The sequence below is a fragment of the Carya illinoinensis genome, chromosome 15 (assembly GCF_018687715.1).
Source record: "Carya illinoinensis cultivar Pawnee chromosome 15, C.illinoinensisPawnee_v1, whole genome shotgun sequence".
Classification (NCBI taxonomy): domain Eukaryota; kingdom Viridiplantae; phylum Streptophyta; class Magnoliopsida; order Fagales; family Juglandaceae; genus Carya; species Carya illinoinensis.
The window spans coordinates 19,697,044-19,713,605 of record NC_056766.1 but is presented as its reverse complement, the minus strand read 5'-3'; the positions used below and the strand labels follow the sequence as shown (position 1 = coordinate 19,713,605).

Below are 16,562 nucleotides of genomic sequence, written 5' to 3'. Positions count from 1 at the left end.
CATTGATGGTAGTGGCTAGTTGCCCAATTTGTACTTCAATATTCTTTATAGCAGCTCCCATATTGCTACAATGAGTCTCAATGTTGTCCAACCGTGAATCAGTCTTTTTAAACCTTGCATTGGTCTCCTGAACAAAGGAAACCATGGCATCCTCAAGTGACATCTTCCTCTCGCTTGGTTGGCTATCAAATCTGGGAGGATGTTGAGGTTGCAACACATTCTTGGTATTTCCATATGACAAATTCTCATGATTTCTAAGCCCTGGATGATAGTAATTTGGCATAGGATTACCACGATAGTTGTAGTTCCGATTGTTGACATATTGAACTTGTTCTTGACTCGCCTCATTGCTTGGAACTGTCATACTTGTAGATGCTACATATTCTATACTTTGTGGTATCCGTTGTGTTGTCAAGGCTGAAATCTGATGAGATAGAGTAGCAACTTGAGCTGAAAGAGCTGCTATCGGCTCCAAGTCATGAATTCCAGCAACCTTCTTAGCCAAAGTCCTCTCAGTTGGCCATTGATAGTTGTTTGAGGCCATTTCTTCCAAAAGTGCAGTAGCACCTTCAGCTGTCTTCGACATCAAAGTTCCACCAGAAGCAGCATCAACTATAGTTCAAGTTTGCCCATTTAACTCATTATAGAACATCTGAACTTGCAACCAATCTGACAATCCATGTTGTGGGCAACGTCGAATCAAGTCCTTATACCTTTCCCATGCTTCATAGAGTGACTCAAAATCATTTTGCTTGAACTGGCCAATCTCACTCTTGAGTTGGGCTGTTTTGGCAGGAGGAAAGAATTTAGCAAGAAACCTTTCAGCCATGTCCTGCCAACTAACAATACTTCCCGGTTGTAGAGATTGTAGCCAACCTCTAGCCTTGTCCCTCAAAGAGAAAGGAAACAACCTCAGTCTAATGGTGTCTTCAGTAACACCATTGATCTTCACAGTGTCACAAATCTCCAAGAACATAGCCAAGTGAATATTGGGATCATCAAGTGGCGATCCGCTGAATTGAGCCTGCTGCACCATGCTAATCAAAGCTGGTTTGAGCTCAAAGTTGTTGGCATTTATTGGCTGGCGCATTATGCTCGAGTAATTTCCATTCACAACTGGCCGCACATAGTCCTTCAAGGTGCGTGGTAGTACCTCACGATCTTCTTCAGCCATGGCTAGTATCTTATTTCTTCTTAGTGATCTAAGAGTTCTTTCAATCTCTGGATCAACAGGAATAATATCACGAGATCTAGCTCGGCACATCCAACGTAAAAAACACACCTGTAGAACAAATTAAAACAAAATTCTAAATTAAAACCAAGATTACTTTGTATCGATATTGACAAAAAAAGAATAAGAATAAACTAATCCCCGGCAACGGCGCCAAAAACTTGACCGGTGCAAAACTGCAAGTGCACAGTATCGTAGTTTTATAGTAAAGTAATAAGTAGAGTATCGTCCTCAGGGATTGGTACCTTACTCTTGCCAAATACCAAAATTTTACTAATCTCAATTTTATCTAGAGGAATCGCTAAGGTTTTTGTAGTTGCAAATAAACTTAGATCAACTCAAAGAGAAATAAGCAAAGAAAATAAAACTGACTTTCAAAGATCAAATTCAATGGGGAAGAAACCTTCTAGGAAATCGATTTCACCATAATTCTTCACTATGTTTTTCTCATCCAGCTAATTTAACTTAAACCTCTTTTGTCTATTAGCAAATCTCTAATTCATCCAAAAGCCTCTTTCGATAGTCAATTGGAAGTGATTCTAGTTTATCAATTCACACAAGAGTATGCAAATTAAATAATCAAGAACGCAATAAGACCAATGATTTAATTACTACACAGGTTCATACAAGTCTTTCGATCTCTATACTTACCTATGCTGAAATATCCAAGATCTACCCTATGATTCCCTCTTTCGATAGCAAATCACAAGATTAATAATCATCTAATCAATGGCCAGTTAATTAGAAGCATTAAACTCAGAATAAATCAGATAAACAAAGAGAGAATTGCATTAAATTAGCATGGACAAACAAGCATAGTTCGGAATTAGGTTACATCGTTTTCCTAGAAATTAGAAAATTTAGCTCATGCTAGAATTGGAATTCAACATAAACGAATTCACCATAATTGTTCTGAGAAGATGGGAAGAAGAAAATAAACACTGAAAAATCATCCTTGCAGCCTCAACTGGTCGTCAAAAGCTCAAGGGAACGATTCAACGCCTTTCTCCCGTCCGTGCTCGTGTATGAATCCAACGTACGTGCAATAAATTGGAATTCCGTCTCCAAAACAGATGAATTGAATCCCTCTAACTGTGTTTTTCTCTCCCAAGAAGTGTTCTCCAGTCCAAACTCGTGGCTCTAGAGTGAAGAATGGCCTTTTATATGGTCCCACGGCGGAAAACCTAAAATCTGTCAAAATACGATGTTCGCTCGAGCGGGGTGTCGAGCGTGCGTCGAGCGTTCGACTCTGCCTGATTTCGCTTGAGCGTCCTATCGAGCGCACATCGAGCGTTCGACTCTGCCTGATTTCGCTCGAGCGGCCAATGTCTCCGCTCGAGCGATCTTCGTTTTTCAGCAACCTGCTCGAGCGGCAGTCGAGCGTTTGAATCTGCCTGAATTCGCTCGAGCGGCCAAAAGCCTCCGCTCGAGCGAACTTGTGAAATCTGCAATATGAAATTTTGCAAGCCATCAGGAGACCATGGTGCATACTGTAACAAAATGAATATTTTCTGTGTATAAAATGTCATTTTGGTGTGAGCTGGTTATCTGTAAATTTTTTTGGTAAAGAGAAAGGAAAAGTAAATTTTGGAATATACTTTTGAGATGGTGGCTAGCCATGGGTGGTGGAGAGAGAGAGACATCAACTGAGAAACATAAAGAATGTCAGGTGAAGTTGGTGAGGACTAGAGATAAGAGGGAGAGTGAAATAGAGAGATGGGAGGATAATGGGGCTTACTGGCAAGGTGGAGGAGGTGTCGACAATGGTGGATCTACGTAGAGGAGTACAAGAGAGGTAGAGGAAGAGTTACTAGGGAGAGAGAAGCAAAATCAAATGAGGGATTGGGGAATAGAAATATCAAAAGAAGATGACTTTCCAGCAGCGGTACCTACTCATACATTCAAACACATATTTCAACAAATTTGCATTCAAACACATTTCAATGGGACCACAAAACACTAATATTCATATATCAACTCAGATCATCTGAGATCACTTCAGTATTTAAATGCAGTCTAAAACCTCCCTAAAATCTTGTGTTCAATTTACAAAGACAAATCAAACTCCATAGCATCCAAAACACAAGCCCATTCTTCATTGAATAATCTCATATCCCATAACAAAAATAAAACAAACGGATCTCGATTCTATGATACTTACAAGTGAGATGAAGAGCAAAGGGGTTTCAGCGATGGCAAGTAAGAGAGTTGAGATAGAGGCTAAGAGGGTTTGAGAGAGAGAGAGAGAGAGAGAGAGAGAGAGAGAGAGAGAGAGAGAGAGAGTCAAGACAAGGGTGGGGAGAGGGAGGGAAGGAAGGGGTTTCAATAACCATTGCAATGAAACGACGTTGTTTCATACAAATATATATTTTTAATTTATATATATATATATATATTGGGCTGGACAGACGGGTGAAAATCTTGGTGGGCTTGGTTTAAGTAAGAAGGTGAGGGATGCCTCTGCCCTCCCCAGGCAGGAATTTGACAAGTGGGCAAGGCAGATTGGGTGCAGGGGCCTCCATTCATTCTCCCTCTTCTTTTTCCTTTTCTCTTGGCCAGAAAGTCTTTGACTATCACTTTACAACCACCCAACATTCACACATGCTGTCCAACAACATTCCTCAGACATCAATCTTCCAAATGAGCCAAGAACTACCATAATTCAATAAGCATGTGATGCTTAGGTGCTCTTACAAATTCAAGACTTTGTCGAAGCATAAATTGTGTCCCATTACCATTGGTGGTCAACATAACCTTTGGTTAATTGCAATATTCTTTTAATTCTATTCTCCCTCCCCCTCAAGTATTGTTGTCACTCTAATAGGACTTTGAATGGAGCATTATTAACTTCTCTTGTATCTCTGATTTTGCATCTTTGATATTTTTTTTTTTTTTTTCAGAACAGTTAATGTTTTGGATAGTGGCAAATCAGAAATTTACTTTGAGGTGGCAAATTAGTAGTGGGATAATTAAAATTTTTCTATATTTCTCATAATGTATATTGGGCTATAGAAAATATAAATATATTAGAAAATGATTCAAGATACAAACAAATTATTAATATATTTATCAATATAGGGATATACGATAAACATATATAATAACCAAAAATAGATAATCATTTTTCCTCTTTAGCCAAAAACCCTAATGTTATATGTGACGCCCTTAGATTCCTTTTGAGATTAGATGGACATCTGAAGCGCTGAGACATATAACATAAGGTTACATGCCCTCATTTATGACAATTAAAGATGCAATGGAGCTAGTATGTCTGTGATGCCCCCAGATTTCGCTTGGGATCGAATGGACATCCGAAGTATCAGGAAATGCAACACAAGGTTACTTGCCCTCGTTCATGCTGCCCTCGTTCATGATATACAAGATGTAATGTTTCTAACATGCATCTAGTATTATGCAATATTCGCAGCGGATAATTTTTTTTTTTTAACAAAATTATGCACCAAACTTATAATATCCCAACTAGTTAAATCGTAATCCAAGCATACTTAACAAAATAAACATCCACGATTTCAGTATGATTCTTAAAAGACTGTAGTCTCAAAAGCATGGGAGACCATTCATATTTACATTACCAAAATACACTATCAAGGAAGTTCATCAAGTAACTCGTGTAACTCGACTAACGAGACCAAAAATAATGTTCAAAAACTAATTATGGAAGCTGTAAGCTCCGCGTCATGTTTGCGACATCTAGTCAACCTCCTCCAATCTACCAATGTCCGCTCCCTACTCTGATTCTGATACATCGTCTACCATTCGGGAGGAATAGTAGTTGGGACTACCACGGTGAGATTTGATTACAAATCTCAGTAAGTTAATGGGAAACTCCCACACAGGTTAATGATGCTCTCAGTAAGTTAATGGGAAACTCCCACACAGGTTAATGATACATGTATGGTAGTAACATCATGAATGCACAATTAAAGTTGTAAGTAAACATAACATAACTTGACATATAGCATAGCATAACTGACATAAGCTGAACTTAAACATGAACTGAACTTGACTTAACATGAAATGAACTTGAACTTAAAACATAACATGGACTAGCAACATAACATGAACGTGAATTTGAAACATAACATGGACTTGAAACATAGCATGAACGTGAACATACATAACATAAATATGAACTTGAGCTTAACATAAACTTGGGCATAACATGACGTAAACATGTACTTGAGACATAATGTGAACGTGAACATAACATAATGTGAACGTGAACTTGAAAATAACATGTACGTGAACATAACATGATAGAAACGTGAACTTGAAACATAATATGAACATAACATAACATGAACGTGAGCTTGAACATAACATAAACGTGAACATAATATGATATGAACATGAACTTGAAACTTAACATGAACATGAATATAACATGTACGTAAGCATAACATAACATAACATGAACTTGATCTGAAACTTGACTTAACGTGAACTTGATCTGAGACTTATTCTTATCTCATGGGGTCACCATGATTGCTTATTCTTAATTTCTTGACATAAACTTGGACTTGAATTCTGACAATCAAAATGATTCTGCCAGTCGTTTCATCAAGAATAGTGAATAATCAGAATGATTCCGCCCAACATATTCCATTAGAGATACAAAGACAATCAGAATGATTCTATCATGAGTATTTTAAAACACGTACCCTAGCAATCAGAATGATTACACTAGGAGTACCTAGTAATACTCTGACAATCAGAATGATTACACTAGGAGTACCTAGTAATACTCTGACAATCAGAATGATTCCATCACGAGTATTTTAAAACACGTACCCTAACAATTAGAATGATTACACGAGGAGTACCTAGTAATACTTTGACAATCAGAATGATTCCATTACAAGTATTTTAAATAAGATACTCTAACAATCAGAATGATTACGCTAGGAGTATCTGCATAACTGAATTTGAACGACATTTTGACAATCAAAATGATTTTGCCAAAAGTACCTCGTGTGAAATACAAGTGGAGATGCTCGGACAATCATAATGATTACATCACGAGTATGCTAGACATAACTGACTTACACATAAATCGAAAGACATGACTTACTTGAGATGGAAACACTTCGTAACATAACCAAACATATAACATATATCATACTTGACATGACATACTTGTAACAGTAAATATTACATGATATTACATACATGTAACATATGGCATACTTAACTTGGCATACTTATAACATGCAGTATTACATGACAGAATAGATTGTGTAACAGATAAATATTCATGACAGAATAAATCATGCATAACAGATAAACATATAATGACGTGGCATGACATGGCATATATGATAACATATATACATAAATTGTATTTTCTTTACCCATCATACATACACAGTAAACTGATAATAAGTTAAAAGCTGACTTACCTGGATCGTCACATTCTAAGAGAATAAAGTGCTAAACACAGATATGGAGGAAATGTTAGGTTACATCGGTGCGAAAATGTTTATGAATGAAGGTGACATGGACACATCAAGTTCAAATGATGGGGGTCATAACACTTTTGCACGATTGTGGAATGATTTACAACGTGAGCTATATCCAGGATGCAGAAGACACAGTAAGTTGTCATTTATCGTAAGACTACTTAGCATAAAATCAATATGCCGATTATCAATTAAGGCTGTCAATATATTACTCGAACTGTTTAAAGAGGCACAACCATAAGATAATACTTTACCTCGTAACTTCTATAAAGCAAAAAAATTGAAACGAAGACTTGGATTTGATTACAATGTAATACATGCATGTAAGAATGACTGCATATTATGTTGGCAAGAGAATGAGCAGTTGAATGAGTGTCTCATATGCCACGAATCAAGATGGACATCTAATAAATAAAGTGTGCCGCAAAAGGTAGTATGCCACTTTCCATTGATACCTAGATTACAACGATTATATATGTCACGTGCAACGGCTGTAGATATGATATGACACTCATCAGACTGAGTTAGGAATGATGATATTTTATCACATCCTTCTGACTCCCAGGTGTGGAAGGAATTTGATCAGGAACACCTATGGTTTGCTGAAGAACCACGTAATGTGTGACTTGGGTTGGCAACAAATGGATTTAATCCGTTTGGAAACATATGTACTAGTCATAGTACTTGGCCAGTTGTACTTAATGATCCATAATTCATGATGATCCATATCTACCACCGTGGAAGTGTATAAAAGATCCATATTTCATGATGAGTTTGCTCATTCCAGGTCTGAAATCATCGAGAAATGATATAGATATACACTTACAGCCATTAATTATAGAATTGAAAGATTTGTGGGAGAATGAGGTTGTCACATTTGATTCATCAACATGCAAGTCGTTCAAGATGTATACTGTCGTGTTATGGACAATAAATAATTTTCCAACTTATGGAAACTTGTCAGGTTGGAGTACTAAGGGGAAAATAGCATATCCAACTTGTAACAAACATACTAAATCTGAATGGCTCACTTATGGGAGGAAATTGTATTTCATGGGTCATCGTCGATTTTTACCTGTGACCATACTAGTCAAAGTTAAAATTATGGCATAGTCTTGATATTATGCATATTGAATAAAATATATGCAAATCCGTATTGGAAACATTGATGTCAATTGAAAGAAAAATGAAGGATACATTAAACTCAAGGAAGGATTTAAAATGGTTGGGAATAAGACCAGAAATGTAATTGCAAGAAAATGATTCATCCGTTTGCATGCCGATTGGATGGTATACATTGTCAAGGAATGAAAGGGCTACATTTTGTGAGTGGATAATGAAAATTAAATTACCGGACGGTTATGCCTCGAATTTGACAAGGTGTGTGCGAACAAATGACTGGAAAATAACTAGATTAAAAAGTCATGATTGTCATGTCCTTTTACAATGTATCTTGCCTATTGGTATCCGTGGGTACTTGACCAAAGACGTGCGCGTGACTTTGACTAAGTTGGGTTTATTTTTCAAAGACTTATTTGCTAGGACATTAAATGTAGAAGTTTTGGATCGAATGAAACGGGAAATTGTCATAATATTGCCACGTGAGGCTCGACTTGCATGCCCAGTTCAGTATAGATGGACGTATCCCATTGAATGATTCCTTGAAAAGTTGAAACGTACAGTTGCTAACAAGGCTCGCCCAAAAGGATCAATTGCAGAAGCATATATTGATGATGAATGACATACCTTCTGTTCCAAATATTTCTACGGAGTTGACACTAGGTTTGATTGGCTGGAAATAAACTTTGACATTGACCGAGCAAGACAACGAAATGTGCTTTCTGTATTTTTCCAACAAGTACATCCACTTAGTGCAGTGCGTGGTTATGACTTATGTAGAAGAGAGTTTGAGAAAGCTCAGTGGTACGTGCTGAACAATTACCCTAAGATAGAGAACCACTTGAAGTAAGTTATAATCTTTTCTTAATTTAATATTCGCTCATTTACTTTCACAAAATTCTAAGAATATAAAAGACTTGTGCTAATCATCAATTTTAGTGATGATATTCACATGCTCAAGGAACTAGGAGTAAATGATATAAATCAGAAACATGAAGAGGAGTTCCCGAGATAGTTTGAACAACGGGTAATGACATTACATATGCTTGACTCGTCCAATAATTCAGAAAATATTGATCGTTTATTATTAATATAATAGAAAATTTACTCAATATGTAGGTCGTACAAATGCATGTGAATAATCCAAACGATATATCGGATAAACTGTATGCATTAGCACGTGGCCCATCGAGACGCACTACAAGATATTCTACATGTATTCTCGGGGAAGTAGGTATCACATAATGGATCAAGATTGTTATAGGAAAACACAAAATAGTGGTGTCCTAGTCGAGGGAAGTCATGATGGAGAAAATATTCATTTCTATGTAGTTATTGTCGATATAATTGGAATGAAATATTTGAGGGAGCTGTTTAAGTGTGATTGGTGGGATTTAAGCAATCCTCGAACTGGAGTATGTGATGATGAATATTTTTTAAGTATTAATACATCAAAAAATTGGTACGAAGATGATCATTTTATTTTAGCTTCTCAAGAAGTATTCTACTTAGATGACCCAAAGTTAGGAAATCAATGGCAAGTAGTACAAAAATATTCTCTAAGAAATATATATGATGTTATCCCCTAGGTGGAAAGGCGAGATGAAGAAGAAGATGATCCGTCTACTCAAGAAGCATACCAAGAGAGTCAGCCCGTCTTTAATTTGTTTGTGTATTTGAACCAGTATGAGATGATTTCATTAAATAGAGAAGATATTGAGGCTGAAATTGTTGATGCGACAATTGAGAAAAATGTTGATTCATCTGAAATATCTACAGATAGTGATTGACCAATTATGTTTTCACATTACGTGATGATGAGCACTATTTTACTTAATGAATATTGTATCAGTTTTCAAAAATTATGCGTCCAAAGAGAAAAGAAGTTCGCATCCCATCTCCACCTGTTCCTAGCTCTCCTTCAAACTCACTATTAGAGATTGAATTTATAGAATAAACTAAAATTCTAATAGTCATAAAAGTTATTAATTAAGGTTATAATGGAAAATTGATTACAGTGTTATATATCATGATGAGTTCACAGTACAATCTTGTCAACGTTGAGGCACTACTAGAGGCATGATGTTGGAAAAATATCTTAAGGTGGGTAAGATCAATGTTAACATTCTTGACAAACATACTAGACGCGAAGGACAACTAGAAGCTTGGCTTGAATCGCATGTGGGTGCTCTCACACGAATTTATGCACATTTGGCGATAAGTTCATGGAAGAAAGTCCCCCAAGATGTTAAAAAGCTTATCAAGAAGCGTTGTTTGATAATGTTTAAAACATTTATTTAGTTAGTAAATTTTTATATTTTACTTCAAGTTAGAATATTATAAATGTGCTTATGTTTGTCTAATTTTTTTTTAATAATGATTTTGAATTAAATTTTGGTCGGAGAAAAGAGCGTAAGACTATGGAAGAGCTTATGAGTAATGCATTTTGCAAATATAAGGGATTGCCCAGATGACTAACACAAGAGGGAGAGTGAATTGAGTTGTATTAAAAAAAATAACAATTATAAATCAAATATATAATATAAAATATAAACAAAATATGAAATAGCAATAAATATAAAGAGTAAGGGTAAGAGAGAAGCAAACTCAGTATGTTAACGAGGTTTGGCCCCACTGCCTATGTCCTCGCCTCAAGCTACCCCTTAAGGATTCCCAAATTCACTATTCAACCTCCTTCAAGTGGAGATAGAAACCTATTACACCTTTGAACAATACCGCTACAAATGATCCGTGTAAAACACCCTCTACACTTGCAATCACCTTACACGTGGTGATTCAACTATTCCCCCGTGTAGAACACTTTCTACACGCACAAGGGTTATACACACCCTTTTTCTGATACAAGACCTGATAGTGGGTAGGTTATCAGAAAACACTCCTCAATGAGTGAAATAAGAACAATACAGCGCAAACTAGATCTCTCAAAATGAACAAGAATTAAGGCTCAATGTTTAGAGAATAGAGAATGAAAACTTTGAATGAATGTTGTATGCTCTGGATGTTGTGAACGTAAAACTCTCAAATGATCTATTTATAGGCATATAAGACTTTATATTCAAATTTAAAAAGATTCACATGTCAAAGACAACATCATTCACTTTTTCAAAAAATTCAAATAAAAGGTTCTTCTTTTTCAATTGTCAAAGACAACATTATTCATTTTTCAAAAGTTTCAAACCTAATCTTTTACTTTTGGCATATGACAAAAGGAGCACACTTTACTTTTCAAAAAATTCAAACCTAATCTTTTACTTTTTGTATATGACAAAAGGAGCACACTTTACTTTTCAAATATTTGAAATAAAATCATCTACATTTTGCATAAGTAAAAAAAACATCAATCACTTTTGAAAATATTCAAATAAAATATGCACATGTGAAAGATGACAATCAATCATCTTTAATATTTTCAAAATTCAACCCTTTAATCAAAGTATGCACATGTGAAAGATGACAATCAATCATCTTTCAAAATTTTTAAATTTAATTTTCAAAATATTCATGCACATGTGGAAAATGTATTTTAATGCTTTATGATAAAATATTAATTTTGAGCCTTAATCCTAATTTCGAATTTTTAAGAGATTTACAACATTACTCTATGACTTTAATGTGAACTTATTCTCTTCTTGCTCATGCTTGTTTCCTTGATGTGTTTGACTCCATTGTGTAGACAACTTGAGTTTGAAACTCCTTTATTTTTTGAATTCATTTGTTATCATCAAAATCCATATTTAGATATATAATTACACAAAGATTGAAACCTTGGATTCAACATAAGGCAAGGTGTCATGAGCATTATAATAAGTTCGAGAATATGGAAGATGCACGCCAACATCCTTTTCAAGATGTCCAACCTTCTGATTGGAAAAAACTTTATGACATGTTGGAGGATCCATCATATAAGGTATAATTAAACTAATATTTTCAATTTCTATGTAGGAGTGAAGTAATTAAACTAATATTTTCAATTTCTATGTAGGAGTGAAGTTCTATAAATAAAACAAATAAATCGAAATTGAAGATTACTCGTCATACATGTTCAAGATCTTTCCACCGCCTCTCTAAGAAATTGGTATTACTATTTTTTTTTGTATATAATTAACTAAATATATGAATCCTAATGACACTATATCTTAACAAATATTTATTATAGCAAGATTTAGATGCCAATTATGATCTGACAAAATTATATGTTGCATCACATACTAATCATAATGGAAAGTGGAGTAATCCCAATGCCCGTGAAAATTATGTAAGTATTATAATTTGTTTTAAATAAATATATTAGAATATTTATGATGATATTAACTCTTTATCTTATGTGTAGGAAAAAATGGTTGCCATAGGTGCTGAATCTGCGTCAAATCAAAATTTCTCAAAAACTGATGTTGAGATTTTTACACAAGTTTTAGGTCAACGTTCAAGATATTTGAGGTGTTTGAGTTGCTGTGTAAAACCTTCTCCTTCTTCCTCTTCTTCTGGGTCTGCCACTACGGCTGCTATAGCGCAAGAGAATGCGAATCATAGATTTGAAGAATTGGTTGCAAGGCAGCATGAGTTAGAGGCTCAATTGGCGAAATAATGAGACATGGAGATGCACCTCAAACAACATGAAGAGTTCAGGAGAGATATGTAACTCCAAATGCAGCAGCTTATGCAACAGTACAGGCCTCCAAGCAACTGATAGTTTTTTACGTATAGATTATGACATTATCTAATTATGTATGAACAATGCCAGTCTTGTGGTTATTTATTAGTTCGCACTTATTATAAAACTTTCGTGAGTATTAAACAATTTCTAATATATGTTTTTCAAATATTATAAATGTCTATTTGGTTTTTTATTATTATGGAGTTTTAATAAAATAGTAGTCGTTTGAACGACCATGTAACGTTCGAACATATTGATTAAGCCGATCGAACGACATCAGATGATCAAAAAAGTTCAAATGCAATTTATTATCGTAGCGTTCGAACATAACTCAACACTGTTCGATCTCTTTTATCGTTCGATCTGTTCCTTTAACGTTTAAATGGAAATCTATTTTATACCATTCAAACGTTATCAAAATGTGTGATCGTTTGAACGTATTTTCATAACCGTTTAACCAATTTAATTTCATTCAAACATACAATAGTAACCATTCGAACGTTATTCTAAAACGAAATTAAACCGTGACAAAAAATAATTAAACAGTTGAACGGTATCGAAAGGTCAATTTCAAAATCGTCCTAAAAGATATATTTTGGGACGAAATGATGATTTTTGTCCCAATATATTTTATGGGATAGTGATATAGGAGCGACCTTGGGACGATTTTTTTTCACTCCAAAATATTTTTTAGGATAAAATCCCTATAATTTGGGATATCATTTTTCATCTCAAAAAATGATTCTGTTGTAGTGCTGACATCATAGTGAGTGGCTATATTCACAAGTTTTTTAAAACTTAAAAAAATTCATTCCTTAAATTTTTAGTGGGTTGTTACATTAGGGGTGCATGACGTACCCAAACAACCAGCATCCCATAGTCAGAATTTATGCCAAAACACAAGCAGAGTTGAGGCGTCACAATTTGTCTTTATCATTTTTTTTTGTTATGGGTACGAACCGTTGCTTAGGTTCATGAACCAAACCTCAATTATTATATATCCGTATTTTGGATTGGGCCAATTTTGAATCGGCCAAGCCGAATCCATGTTACATTGGGCTGGCCAGCGCAACTCATGTTGATATTACATTTATTTATATATATATATATACCTATACATACGTGTAAATATATTCAACTCATGGATATGATGATTGGTTCTAAAAAATAATCTCAATCGTGAGAATTGGCAGTTTTATGGCCATTGGGAAAAAGGGTGCAAGTAACAAGCTTTTTATTTTTCCCCTTGGCAAGCTAAATTTGTTTTACAACTAGCAGAAACAGGTCTTGGAACAGGTTGAGATGTTACGTACGTATTTAGGTTGTTTGGCTATTCTATCAAACAACACAGGCTACTTTCCTTCCTTTCTTTCTGTACATTGTTCAATTGTGCATGGTGAAGGCCCGTGCAGTACGCACTGAAATATTTTAGCGCCAAAAAGAAAAGCCCTTGTTAGTTTTACGTCTTAGAGAGAGAGAGAGAGAGAGAGAGAGCGAATGGCAAAATAAATGAAAAGTGAAGTGTAGGCAAGACACAACAACAGAGGAATAGTGTTAGTGGCAGAAAACTGCTGTCAAAGCTGCAAAAAAGGATAGAGCTATTTAATTAGAGCGAATCGGATGTCCCCGAAGGGAAACTTGTAAAAAAATCAAAATTATTTAATGGGTTGCTAGAAACAAGCAAAATATACAGAATACATATATATATATATAAAAGGATTATAATTAAGTATAAAGCCATACAACAGCTTTAAACATTCCCTCATTCGTGATTGCACGAACAAGCTTCCTGAGTGTATACGCGTCTACTTGTCCTGCGGCTGTTGTTTTGTTTTTCCTCTCTCTCTCTCTTTTCAGTCTCGAGTGTCAGATGCAACTTTTTTAGTGTAGTTCTGGCCCTATAGATCGCAAAGATCTATACCCTCGGTGCCCTCTCTCTCTCTCTCTCTCTCTCTCTCTGTATGGTGCAATCTTTCTTCAACCTACAGTTTCGTACCTTTCTTTAGCTTGTCTCGGGATCGCGCCGAGAATAGAGAGAGAGTACTATAGTCACTTGATAATTGTTCCGGCTACGGTTCTGTTTGTTGAGAAACAGAAGAACTTAATTGGTTCATCTCTGAGATATGGAAAATAATGTATTATATATATAGGTCCATTTATCGGGTGAGACCTTATTCGAAATGTATTTTGTGAAAGAGGGCGTTTAAACAATGAAGGGTTGATATGGCTAGGGATTTCATCGAGCCTTTTCTTTTCTGTTACTTTTTTAAGAGACAAAAAAGAAAAAAAAAATGGGAATAGCTTTTCACTTGGATAAAGCTTCTTTGCCGCTTAGGGTTGACCGTCCAGTTTGACCGCTGGACAAAATTTTTTTTTAACTTAATAATTAAGAAAATGATTTAAAGTGTATTGATGTATTTTTTTTACTTAATGATTAAGAAAGTGAATAAAAAATATGAAATGAAAAAATTAAAAAATAAAAAAACATTGGCCGGTGCAGTACGAATGGGGCAGCATAGTAGCCGGGCCCTTTCACTTTTGTTTCATCTTATTCTTATATTGGCCAAATCCCTAGGGAGAGAAGAAAGAAAACTAGTTCTAAGTGATGCTTTCGTTGTGATATAACAAACCAGACTTTTTTACCACGACAGTAGTGAGAAAACCTAAAACTTGTCAATTAGGGTTCACGTTTGAAACTTCTTTTCAAGATCTAAACACGCACTTGAACCAAACGAGTTTCAAACAAATCTATCTTCGTATAAGCGAATTAAAAATATTCCTTTACGGGGCCTTCATATCATACCATACTATATGATTTGTAGATGATTTCTAGTTTAATTTCTTACCTCAAAAAGTTTCCAATTACTATTGGACAGGTAAATTTGAGTTTTTATTTATTTATTTATTTATTTATGGGTTCTTGTGAAGGGATGGAATCATTGATTCCACTCTTCTTTTGTAGTGGGGTGGCATCAACAGCTCTGTCAGTTTTTGGTTCTTTGAATGAGATCAGAGGGCCCCGGCCACTAGAAATAATGATTAAGGTATCGTTTGAATTTTACTATTAGTAAAAAATTTGTGAATAATAGTAAAATAATTTGAGTTTAAATATTTTATTAAATTTTATAAAATGAAAAAAAATGTATAACAATATCATAAAGTTAAAATATAATTTTTATTTTAAAATTTAAAAAATTTGAATTATTTTTTATATTTTATTTAAAAGTTTAGAAAAATTGTAATGATTAGATAGAAAATTTGAAGATTCAAAACATAAAAAATGTGTTTCTTGAGTAGTTTTGGGAAGAAAATGAGATTAGATAAAATGTGATGGCTTATAGGTAATACTTGATCGGATAGAATTGTGCACTAATTATTAAAAGAAACTTATATGTGCAGTCACTTTTGTATATTTTTTTGCACTCTACTTATATGATTGGTTGCACATTAAAAAAAATTGATATAACTAATCATATCAATAAAGAGCGTATAAAATATACAAAAGTGACTATATATGCATTAATACTCTAAATTAAAACAACACATGCATTATCATGTACAACAAATTTGTTGGAATGAGCATGTTATATTGTGTACTCATGTTGTGGATTTTGTGTGGCCCGCAAGCTGTTCGTTCGTTTAAAGGTGTTGTAGTCTTCCATGTTGGTTAACTATATATGTTAGGGCAATACATGACTTGCAGCCATGCATATATTACTAGATACTCCTAATTTTCACTTTTTGATGTTTTACTTACAGTACGCGTGAATGAATATGATTCTTGGTGGGCCGTGGGCGGGGGGGTTTCAAACACTACATGAGCTTTATGGGTCTGAAATTAACTGTGTTGCAATGAAATCACCAAATGAACTGATGTTGTTAATCATGAAAAGCATTGAAAGGTATAATTATTACCTCTCTCTCTCTATCTCACTCTATATATATACATACTAGAACAAATATATGACAATCCACATGCATGTGAATTGTTGGGCTTTATGGAGGGTGCATGCATGATGATGATGAATGAGGCGAATGCTGTTGTCAAATATTGACT

The 16,562-nt window shown here is 34.8% G+C and overlaps 1 non-coding gene across 1 annotated transcript; it reads left to right on the top strand.

The window, feature by feature from the left end:
• Nucleotides 1-674: 674 nt before the first annotated feature.
• LOC122297981 lies at nt 675-781 on the top strand. The gene has a single exon (XR_006239041.1). It is a non-coding gene; the product is annotated as a small nucleolar RNA R71 (small nucleolar RNA).
• The last annotated feature ends 15,781 nt before the right edge of the window (nt 782-16,562 follow it).